We start from the raw sequence: 12,275 nt of genomic DNA, 5'->3' as shown, positions 1-12,275 counted from the left end.
CAGAGGCCAAAAAGTATGTTGCTTACTGTGCCATAGTGTAAAGGGAATTGTTGAATCACCCAGAGTTTTAGAACCAAGACCAAGAGGGGAGGGAAACAGAATACTTTGAAGGGACTGAGGAGGCAGAAAATCCTAAATTATATTCAGTTTCAGCTGAGAATGACTAAGTAATTACTGGACTGGAATAGAGAAAAACACAGAGGTGATTGAATTTACTTTGAAACTTCAAGGCTTAGACAGAATGCAAGTGGTCACTCAGGAACTAAGTTCAATTCAATTACAGGACAAAAAGAAAACTTTAAGTTTTCTATACTTGTGTTTTGTGGGCAGTAGAGACAGTCAATAGTGTGCCCATTTGAGATAGAGAAGTCAACAAGCTCAGCTTTTCAACAGCTTTGCCTTGGGATGCCTAGATTGCTCAGAGGTTGAGCATCTGCGTTTTGACTTAGGGCATGATCCCAGGGCTCCGGGATCGAGTCCCACATCAGGCTCCCTGCATAGAGCTTGCTTCTCCCTCTGCCTGTGTCTCTGCCTCTCTCTATGCGTATCTCATGAATAAATAAATAAAGTCTTAAAAAAATAAACAGCTTAGCCTCACAGAAAGGAGTTTGGATTTTGATGTGATCTATAGAATAAATATTTTCAAGCAGAGGAGTAACAGGGTCAGCTCTATTTTATAAATATTCTCCAGTAAGCTGTGGACTGTGGGCTGCCGGGGTTGGTGAAGGATCTCAAGATGGCTGGGCGAAAACTTGCTCTAAAAACCATTGACTAGGTAGCTTTTGGGGAGATCATACCCCGAAACCAAAAGGCCATTGCCAACTCCCTGAAATCCTGGAATAAGATGCTTACCTCCAGGTTGGCTACTCTTCCTGAGAAACCACCTGCTATCGACTGGGCTTACTACAAGGCCAATGTGGCAAAGGCTGGCTTGGTAGATGACTTTGAGAAGAAGTTTAATGCCCTGAAGGTTCCTGTGCCAGAGGATAAATACACTGTCCAGGTGGATGCTGAGGAAAAAGAAGATGTGAAAAGCTGTGCTGAGTTTTTGTCCCTCTCAAAGGCCAGGATTGAAGAATATGAAAAAGAGCTGGAGAAGATGAAGAACATAATTCCATTTGATCAGATGACCATTGAGGACCTGAATGAAGTCTTCCCAGAAACCAAATTAGACATGAAGAAGTATCCCTATTGGCCTCACAATCCAATTGAAAATTTATAAACTTGAGTTGAGGAGAAAGCCCTAGCCCTCATATTATAAACATTGGACATTAAAAATAATGATACAGTAAAAAAAAATATTCTCCAGTAGGAATATGAGGTATGAATTGAAGAAGAATGACGTTTATAGCACATCATACAGAAGTTTTATAGAAATCCAAGCAAGTGATGATGAAGGTTTAAATCAGAGCCTTGACAATGAGGATGGAACAGTAGGGTAGAAGTTATTTATCATGGCATGGCCAGAAGATGAGAAACAAGAAAAGGGTCAGGTGTAGGGACAGAAACATTGGATTCAGTTTGTACATGGATTTGAGGTGCCTTTGTAATAAATACTGAAGTGAAGATTTGTTTTTTGTTTTTTTAAGATTTTAAAGAGAGAGAGGGGCAGAGACACAGGCAGAGGGAGAAGCAGACTCCATGTGGGGAGCCCGATGTGGGACTCGATCCCAGGACTCCAGGATCATGCCCTGGGCCGAAAGCAGGCGCTAAACTGCCAAACCACTCAGAGATCCCTGAAGTGAAGATTTGTAGTGATTAGTTAATTATGTAAGTCAGGATCTTAGGGTAGTTGGAAGGCTAGGGAAGAAGATATGATTAATTTTCATGTGCCAAGAACTTCCTTAAGGACAGTTTTGGAAGAAAGAACATAGAAAGTCTCTAGTCATTTCTGTTCTCCTGCATTGTGTGAGGAGGTAGTAACTTGTAGGGCCCTCTGATATTTTTTGCCACCAATATACAATCCAGATGCCTAAAGTCTCACTGCTAAAAATGTACTCCTTTGTTTCAAAATTGTCTTTCATATGATCCATTTTTTAAATGCAAATAATTGTATAAATGATACACCTTTGAAATCCCTCATGTCTTAATAAAAATTGTTTTGGAAGGAGGAAAATACTATAAAAGAAAGTGAGACATGAGTGGATGGCTACAATTATACCTCTTTTTCATATTTTGGTAAAGTTTGCTCTGTGAATAAATCTTGGCACTACACCTCAGAGTCAAAGGTCCTTTCATGGAAATCTACAATGTCTGGGATTTCAGTCACTATTTCAAACTTGCGTATTTTTATCTTATGATGTGGGTTTTTTTCAGTATAAACTCAGCTACATCTCTGGCTCGTTTTTTTCTGAAATACCCCTTGAAGGCACATCCTTAGTATGTTATATATACACTACCACTTTGATATATAGCCACATCTTTGGAGGCTCATTGTTGGTCACTTACAGAAAGCTACAGAGCATTTGAATATGAAACCAAGTGCAGTAATGACCTTGCTCAATTGACCTGAAAGAAGTCGAGCTTTGGAGAGACAAAATAGCTATAAACTCTAGATTATTCCAGAATTTTGTTACTGAAGCACAAAAAAATTATTCAGTTTCCTTAGAGACTCAACAAACTCTTCTTAAAAATCCCAGCTTATCTCATTTATCATAGCTATGAGAACTTGAGTTGTCTCTGTGCCACAGTTTCTAAATATATGAAATGAGGATAATAGAGTTAATTTTATAAGGTTGTTTCAAGAATTCAATAGCATAACATCAGATTAGCTATATGCTTAACATTTTATATGCAAGAGCTCTATGAATGGTGAGTGTATAATGCTTATAGTGAATACTCCAAAATAATGAATCTCTGAACTTCATTCTTGTGCCAAGTTCTCTGACACACACTTCCTTCCAAATGTCTCTGGATAAAAGGATGGGACTCAAAAGAAGGCACACGTGAAAAAGAAGAGATAGTTACATGAATCTGAAATGTTTGGAAGCAAGGAGGATGGAGACATGTACTAACTGGATAATTATGCATCTTCATATCATTCCTTCTTACTGCTCAGCCAGTTGCACATCTGACAGAGCCCCACTAGAAGTGGAAAAAGATGAATCATTGCACACTGTGTCAGAGGGGGGATAAATACAGACAGTGGCTGAAATTTCATATTGAAAATGACTTACTTAGGTCTCACAGTGGGCTTTGTGATTTTCTTGGGCAGCATCCTTAGTAGACCATGTCATATGTGAAGCATATCATCTCATTCCCATCAGTGAAATAACATTCCCTGGTGGTGTTTTGGGAAGGATGTGTAGATGTTAACCAAAACCACAAAGAAAGGATGTTGTCACTTCCCCGTGGCATGTAAGAAAAACATGGATGTTTTGATGTGTCATTACATGCAAACTCAGCATAGCTAAGGAAAAGATCAGATTTCAAAGTGCTACTGCATTGAGTAAGTGAGGTATGACTACAAAGAAAGTAATACATTATGTTTTCAAGTGAAACAGGTCACATCTGCTGGGTGTATGTATGTGTGTGTTTCTGTGCGTCTTTTTCAAGCACTTTTGCCTACCACTCAATTTAATATTGAAGTAGTTTGATGGTTTACAAAAACAACTTCCACATGTTAATACTATGTTTTTAAATATCTTATTGCTTGATTCCAAGTTGTTCATAAATGAGCATCTAGAAAACAGAATATCTGATCATAATAAATACATACATTTACATGCTTCATAAAATAGTGTCTGCAACGGGCATTAGAAGCTAAAACTTTGTACTCTAATTTCTGGAACCTCACAGTATCAACATCTCTTTTGAGGAATGACTTACTGAAGCTGTCTCTTTTATGAACATTTCATATTCATAAAGGGATGACTTTCTTCTGGCAGGCCTTTTCCCCACTCAGCTGAACTGGAAGTCATTTTTCTGAAGAGAGTCCCACTATTGGAACAAACTGAACAAGAACTCACATCACCATAAAAAGCTTTTGGAAGAGACCTGGGATTGGCTCTGGAGTGGACATAATTCAAATGCAAATGCATTTCATCAGTGGTTTGCTTTGGTTGCCAAATTTTGGGTCAAAAGAACTAACTACTGATCATTTGCTCTTTTCTACCAATCAACAGGATGCCAACAACAGAACTAATACTCTTTTTTCAAACCAATGTTATAGGGAGACTTGCAGAGAACCTTGTAATGCCTAATCTACCTTTATAGAAAGACATTACCAATGATACCCCTATTGGTATTGCTCAGTGATTCAAACTTACACAATTAAGGATAAAAAATTCACAATATTCACATATTATAAAAATTAAAATCTACAATAAAAAGGATAAAATAACTTGTATCTAAAAATAATACTATTAAATTTTTTAATGTATTTCCTTCTAGGTTTTTTGTTATTGTATTTTATTTTTTACTGAGTATTGTTTACATTGTTGGGTTTAGCAACCAGCTTTTTTTTTTTTTTTAATATACATTGTTGGGTTTAGCAACCAGCTTTTTTTTTTTTTTTAATATACATTGTTGGGTTTAGCAAGCAGCTTTTTTTTTTTTTTTTTTAATATACATTGTTGGGTTTAGCAACCAGCTTTTTTTTTTTATACTCAATATCAGAGAAATCTCTTCTTAACAATATCTTTTATAATATTTGCATAATATTCCATAATGTAACTATGCTCAAATTTACTTACCTGTTTCTTCAGGGAAATTTAGACATTTAGGTAGTTAAAAAATAGAACTTTTTCTGATTATTTCCTTATGATAGATTCCCTAGAAGTTTGATTAATAGCTCAAAGTTATGAACATTTGTTAAGGCTTTTGATAAAGATTGTCAAGTGGCTTCACTCCCCAAAGTAGTGTGTACAAGTGTCTGTTTCTACAAAACCTCACCATACCTCTTAGTTTTTTCTAATTTCCCCAAACCAATAGTTTTCAAGTGGATATGATTACTGCCCCTTCCCATAGGAGACGTTTGACAAATTTGGAGACACTTTGTTTTACACAACAAGGAAAGTGCTACTGGGGCTAAATATCCTACAGTTGTGCTCTCCACAACAAGGAATTATCTGGCCTAAAATGTCATGACTCCTTTCTTCATACCTCCAGTTTAAAATTAATTGTCTTGATTATTTCAGTATTACTTCAGGAAAAGCCTGGTTGAAAATAAATGCCAAGAAAGATTTTCCAAGAGAAGGGAGCTGTATGAAAAAACAAAACAAAACAAAACAAAACAAAACAAAAAACGCCTGTTTGTCAGAAAGCATAAGATATATAATAAACAACTAAACATATCTCCAGACATTGTCAAATGTGCTTAAAGGATAAAATAGCTACCAGCTAAGAACTATTGGTTTATATTGATCAAAATGCCTTGATCTTAGTTGGCATTTACTGAATAATTATTGCTAAATGTATGAATTATTTCAATTATGATTTTTTAAAAAGATTATTTATTTATTCATGAGAGACACAGAGAGAGAGGCAGAGACATAGGCAGAGGGAGAAGCAGGCTTTCCTCAAGGAGCCCAATGTGGAACCTGATCCCAGACCCCAGGATCACACCCTGAGCCAAAGGCAGACGCCCAATCACTGAGCCACACAAGGGTCCTTCAATTATGATTTCATTGAGATATTAGCTCCTTCCTTTTCCCTAAAATAGTAGCTTACAAATTGAAATGCAATTTGTCTATTTAGATGAAAACTGAGCAATAAAAAAAACCCTCAAATTATTGAAAAGCACAGAAATTAGTAAGTGGTGAAATCATCCAGCATTCCTGGTAGACAAATAAATGGGTTTTTTCCAGAAAGAAAAGCTGAAGTTCAAAAATATGATCACACAACTTCCATGCTGGAACTAAATAAAACTTTCTCAGTGAGGACACAGGTAGAGAGATCTTCACATTTATCGTTTCACCAGTATCTTTTCCCCACAGCTATATTTCCTGCCATAGAAAAGTCCTACTGAGAACAAGGACTGGATCCCACATCCACGTGGATCTTCCATGGTGCCAAGCACTGGAGAATGAGTATGAAATGTTTAAATGAGTGGTAGAACAAATGTGATTTAAATGAATAATATTTCTATTTACTCAGGATCTAGTTTCCTTTGTATGTCTAATCAGAATCCTTATCTTTCAGCTGCCATAGATCACAGTCATCATTAACCATGATGGAGATTAGCCAAGGCTCTAGATTTATGGTTCTGGGAGTCAACAAGGTACAAGTTTCTGTCTGCACTCCAGATGGGGTTTTGGATGGATACTCCATGAAGTTGTTATTTAGTAGCCTGGCAGCATCCTTTGCAAAGTGGGGAGTCACAGTTGGCATTCCTCTTTTTAGCATTTTGTTGCCTAATAGATGGTCTCAAATTAATTATGTGCCAGGGTCTGGGCAGCAATAATGGAGACCAGCCTTGCCCCAACAGGCTTTGGTGAGACTACTTGGCTGACTGTCTGTTTCCTTGATATTCAAGTCAATAAATATTTATTGAGGCTATACTCTGTGTAAGGCACTTGGCTAGGCACAGTAAGAGATAGGGCCATGGTATAAGATATATCGCCAAGCGTTAAATGGAACTCAAAAGCTTGAAAGGGAGAGAAGTACATAAATTAGTATGAATCAAAGGCAGACTGTAATTAGAGGTATGAGTATGGACTTGTGAGAACAGGAAGGAGAAAGATCAAGACCAGTTGAGGAATTAGGAAACACAAAGAAAGAACTGGCCTTTGATCTGGGCATTGAAGGATGGATGAGTTTTTGATAGGTAAAGAGAAATTCAAGACGCATGATGAGCAAATCTATAAAGATTAGGAGGCATAGGACATGTCCAGCATGTAATAATAAAATAATAATAGTAATAATAATAATATAATAATAGTAATAATAATGTGATAGTTAATATGCATTAAGATCTTACAGTTTTTAAGTATAATTTCTAAACTTTATATTTTTTATGTTAAAAATGGAACAAGGTTCAATTTATCCAATAAGTACAGTGTGTAGGGCCCACAGTACTTTTAGTGGCCCATGAAAATGTTTTAATTTCTTTTTCACAATTAGAAGGAAAAATAATATAATCCATCCTGGGTTATATTTGTCTTTATACCAATGCAGTCATAAAGTATAATTTTTTAATATTATTTTCATGGTGGAAGAGCCCACAACAGACATAATGTGGTATTGAATGGAACTATCCTAGATGCCTTTCATTTGTTTAGACTTCCAAACTACTTCCAAATCTTTCCTTTTTCTTCATTTCCATTGTTTCAGTCAAAGACAAACCCGTATAAAACCTCTTGTAAGGATTACAATATGAGCTCCTAACCAGTTCTTTGCTTTTACTCTTCTCTTATAAAACCTACTTTCTACACAGCTTCCTGGGAAGCTGTGGTCATTCCTCTGCTTAAAAAGTTCCAGGGCTTCATATTACACATAAAATACAACTTCATCTTTTTATCTTAGCCAAAGGTCCTTGGCTATCTGTTTGAACTCAATCTGTATTATCTTCACCATGATCACTGTCATGGTGACCTAGCTGCACTGGCCTTTTCTCTGCTCACAGAACACATTTGCCTCAGGGGCTCTTCACATAAGATCCTTCAATCTGTAATATTTCCACATTCCTAGTTTTATATGATTTTTATTTTCCAATATTTAGATTTTATTTTATTTTATTTTTTCCAATATTTAGATTTTAGTTCATATGTGACTCCTTTAGAAAGTTCTCCATGGCCACAAAATCAGATGCTTCTGTATATTACCCCATTTTAATTTTTAAAATTGCATTTAATAATATATGAAATTCAAATGTTTAATTTATTTGTACTTTTGTTTATCATCTGTCTTCCTTGACCAGAAGGTAAATTTCATGAGAAGAACAATCACAGTATCCTCAGAGTTTAGAAAAGTACCAGGCATAGAGTAGACACTAAATAATATAATTATCTAGTGGATATAAATTTCATGTCTACCATGTACATAGTTTTGAGTTTCAGTGTGGAATAAAACAAATTTGGTTTCTGCCCTCATGGAGCTTATACTCTAGTGGGATTTACACTGCTTATCTAAATAAGTCCTCAAAAGACACAACATAGAAACTAATAAATTCCATTTTCCCCAAGGCTGACACTGGGGTTAGAGAAATTAATTACAGTGTTTACCTGAGATTTGAACCCAAGTAGCTCATCTTCAGAATTTTTCTCCTGAACACAACATTAAATTCCTGTCAGTAATAAGCATACTTGTCCCAAGTTTAGGTAATGGTTAGATAGTGTAAAGACAGAAGTTCTGAAGTGCCTTGGATACCAGTTTGAGAAAATTGTTCTTAAGTCAGAAGACAATGGATAGTTGTTGAAAGTTTTAAACAGAAATGGGCCTTAGAAAGAATGCCCTGAGAGTAGTAGGGCAGGTCAACAAAAGCAAGGGAGACTGGGGATAGAAGAGTTAGAAGGCTATTGCCATGGCCTGTCAACCACTCACCATATTTTAGGAACTTAATAGCAGTTCAAAATTGTATGTTGTTTGCACACATTTCCCTAATAACAGCTGCTGGATGAAGGAAGGTTCATTTTATGCATTTATTGAGGACAACGCTCAGGCAGAAAACTCTCCAATTCTATTCTGGAAACATCTATTTCAGATATTTTCAAATGAAAATTACCAGTAGCCTCTGTACCCAAAGATGATTATAGCTATTCTTTATAACAATTATCAACTTGTGGCCACAGATTATGTTAACTATATCCTTGCTGTCTTGAAAGGGCTTTGTATTCCCTGCTCCAGACTGATTACAACTGCTCAACATTTATTCATTCATTTCTTAATTCACTAATCACACATTCATTGAGCACCCTGTGTGTTCAGGAATGCTAAGCTCATGGTGTAAAGAGGGAAATAGACCTATTCACTGATGAAGGAAATTCTCTTGAATCTATATTCACTGTACCTACAATAAGAAACTTCTCCCCCTCTCCACTTACTACCACTCTGACCATCTCTTCTCACTTGGTTTCTCCTAGTAGCCTTACTATTAATCTTTCTGCTTTTACATTTCTCCCCTATTCTCAACATAGCAACCAAGATGACTCATAAAATGTAAGATCATGTACTACTCTGTTCGAAACTTGCATTGGCTACCCATTACATTCAAAGAAGTAGTCAGCAAAAAAACAAAAACAAAAACAAAGAAGTAGACCTTAAAGAGGCCTACCAGGCCCCATGTAATCATGGGCCTTATCGCCTACTGCTTTGCCCCCACATACCCATCCCATTCATTCTGCTCCAGCCATAGGGACCTCTTTATTACCCCTCAAACATCCCATGCATGTTCTCATCTTAGGGCATTTGCACTACTAATGTTTCCTAGCATCTACCAACTCCTAACATCCTACATAATTTACTTTTTATAATACATAGTCTGTCTCCCTCACCTATGCATCCCTCCACAAGGTCAAGGTCTTCCTCTGTTTTGTTTGCGGCTGATTTTTCAGCATCCAGAAGAGTATTGACACTTAGCAGATTGGATGAATAAATAAATATGCACATTTTCAATGCCACATGGTGACGTCAAGGAACAAACTGTTCATGAGAATAGATCAAAGAACAGAGACTCAACTGGAAAGAATTGTGGAGAGAATTCTGAGAAAAATACCCATGTTAAACCAAATATCCAATACTCTGATTCACTGAGATGCATCCGAAGGTAAGAGTGATCTTTAAGGTTGTTGAATATTCCCACATCGAAGAGAGGAGAAGGCCCCTTAGACTAGACAAATTCCAACACTGTTCACTACCTGCTGTTCTTCTATGTGCACACCAACTCCACAGTTCTTTCATGTTCTCTAAACAATGGAGGCTTATTTTCCATTGGGAATAAACAGAAATTTGGCTTACTGTACTGATGATTATTTGTTCATCATCCTCAGTGTATATTAGTTATGACTTAGGTTAGAGCTGGCCTAATGTATGGACTGGAAGGTAATACATAGGACCCAGTAATTTGCTTCCTTACTTTCCAATATTCTCCTTATCTACATTATATAGAACCTTAAAGTATTATTAGTAGAACAAGTTTTTTTTTTTTTTTTGGCCTCTGTTTAAATGTAAATACTCTGGTAAGAGTAGTATGAATTTACTAATTTTTTGGAGGGAATATTTTATTAAGTCTTTTCAATCACAAATTGAGAGAGAAGGTACTGGTGGAGTAAGGAAGATGAGATGGAAGAGAGGTAGAGTAAGGAGTCCTAATTGAAAATGACTACATTTCAAGGAATATCAAAATAAAGTGTGTATGTGTATGTGTGTGTGTGTGTGTGTGTGTGTGTATGTTGGGGGGAGGGAGGGAAGTGGGAGAATACAGGGCTAGGCTAAGAGATGTCAGTGAGTCCAAATGAGGAGAAGAGTTCTCAAATGGGTGGGAAATAGTGGTGACACTGAAGATAATTCTCACCTACTCACAAATTAGTTTGGTTCCAGCCTTGTCCTAGGCCTGGAGTGCAAGGAGCTTCATAGTGGAATGGACAGAGCACTGGGCACTCAGACTTTGTCCTTAGCTTCACCCCTTTCTGTTTTTGTCACCTTGGATTATGGTTTCTTCATCTACATAACAGAGATAATAATGTCTATCTTCCTCTCCAAATGTTAGGATCAAATGCACTAAGCAAAGAAAAAACTATGTAAAACATCTAGAAATTTAAGAAGGTGCTTCCTAAAGGAGAGGAAGAAAAAATGTCAGGGCTGCCCAAAGGGTGTTTTCACATGACCAAGACCCAAATCTCCCCCCCCAACACTTTGATTTTTTTTTAAGTTTCTTTATCTATTTTTAATTTTTAAAAGTATTTATGTATTTATTTAAGATTTTATTTATTCATGAGAGCACACAGAGAGAGGCAGAGATATAGGCAGAGGGAGAAGCAGGCTCCCTTTGGGGAGCCTGATGTAAGACTCGATCCCACGACCTCATGACCTGAGCCAAAGACAGATGCTCAACCACTGAGCCACTCAGGGGTCCCTAAAAATCTTTTATGATAGATTTCAAATATATATAAAAGCAGAAGTAATACTGTAATAACTTCCCATTACCTATAATTTAGCTTTATCAATTATCAGTATATTGTTAACTTGATTCATCTATATCTCCCTACTATCTACTCTTGCTGTTTATTAATTTTTATAGCTTTACTGATGCAAAATTTACATAACATAAATGCATACATTTTAAGTGTATAACTCAATGAGTTTTTGTAAATATTTAAAATTATGCAGCCATCACCAGAATATAGTTTTAGAACATTTCTATCACCCAAACAAGTTCTCTCTTGTCTGAATGTAATCAATTCCTGCTGCCACTCCCTTTATCAGGCTCCCTTTCTGTTACTACTTTGTTGTAAGTCTTATCATGGATGACAGTTTAATTTTGCCAAATGAATTTTTATATATCTATTGGGATGATCATTTTTTCCTTCATTTTATTAGTTATTATTTACTACAACAACTGGTTTTTAGAAAGTTAAACCAAATTTACAGTACTGACATAAATCCCATTTAGTCTTAATGGATAATTCTTTTTCAATACATTACTATTTTTTTAAAAGAATTTTTGCATCTCTGTGTAAGAAGGATGTTGGCTTCACAGAATGAGTTGGAAATTGTACCTTCCTCCTACATTCAGAAGGCATTTGTAAATGTTTGGTATTATTTATTATTTTCTTTCTTTCTTCTTTTTTTTTTAGTATTATTTATTCTTAAAATATTCATTGGAAATCACCAGTGAAAGCCATCTGGGCTTGGGCTTTTCTTTTAGGGAAGTTTGTTTAAATTTTTATTTAAATTCCAGTTAACATACAGTGTAATATTAGTTTCAGGTATACAATTTAGTGATTCAATTCAATAGTGATTATAGACAACACCCCGTGATCATCCTAACACTTCTTAATCTCCATCACCTATGGTTACCTCTAGTAACCATCAATTTGTTCTCTATAGTTAAGAGTCTATTTCTTGGTTGCTTCTCTCTCTCTTCCCTGTGCTCCATTGTTGTTTCTAAGTGGCTTTGCCATTTCCATGGATAGTTGTCTCTCTCTGCCTCAGTAATTGGCAATACTTCAGATGGCAGCTGTTCTGAGATTTTTCATTATTAATTGTGTTTCTTCTTTGTTATTGTTACATGCCCATTTATTTTATAATTCTAATTAAGTTGTGGTTGTTTGTATCTTTTTATAAATCTTTCCTTTTCATCTAAGTTGAAAATGTGTTATTATAAAGTTGTTCATAGT

The 12,275-nt window shown here is 36.0% G+C and overlaps 1 pseudogene; it reads left to right on the top strand.

Moving 5' to 3' along the window:
• Positions 1 to 736: 736 nt before the first annotated feature.
• On the top strand, positions 737 to 1,278 carry LOC140639455 (ATP synthase subunit d, mitochondrial pseudogene; annotated as a pseudogene).
• The last annotated feature ends 10,997 nt before the right edge of the window (positions 1,279 to 12,275 follow it).

Source organism: Canis lupus, chromosome 9 (genome assembly GCF_048164855.1).
Source record: "Canis lupus baileyi chromosome 9, mCanLup2.hap1, whole genome shotgun sequence".
Lineage (NCBI taxonomy): Eukaryota > Metazoa > Chordata > Mammalia > Carnivora > Canidae > Canis > Canis lupus.
This window is presented reverse-complemented; position numbering and strand designations above follow the sequence as displayed.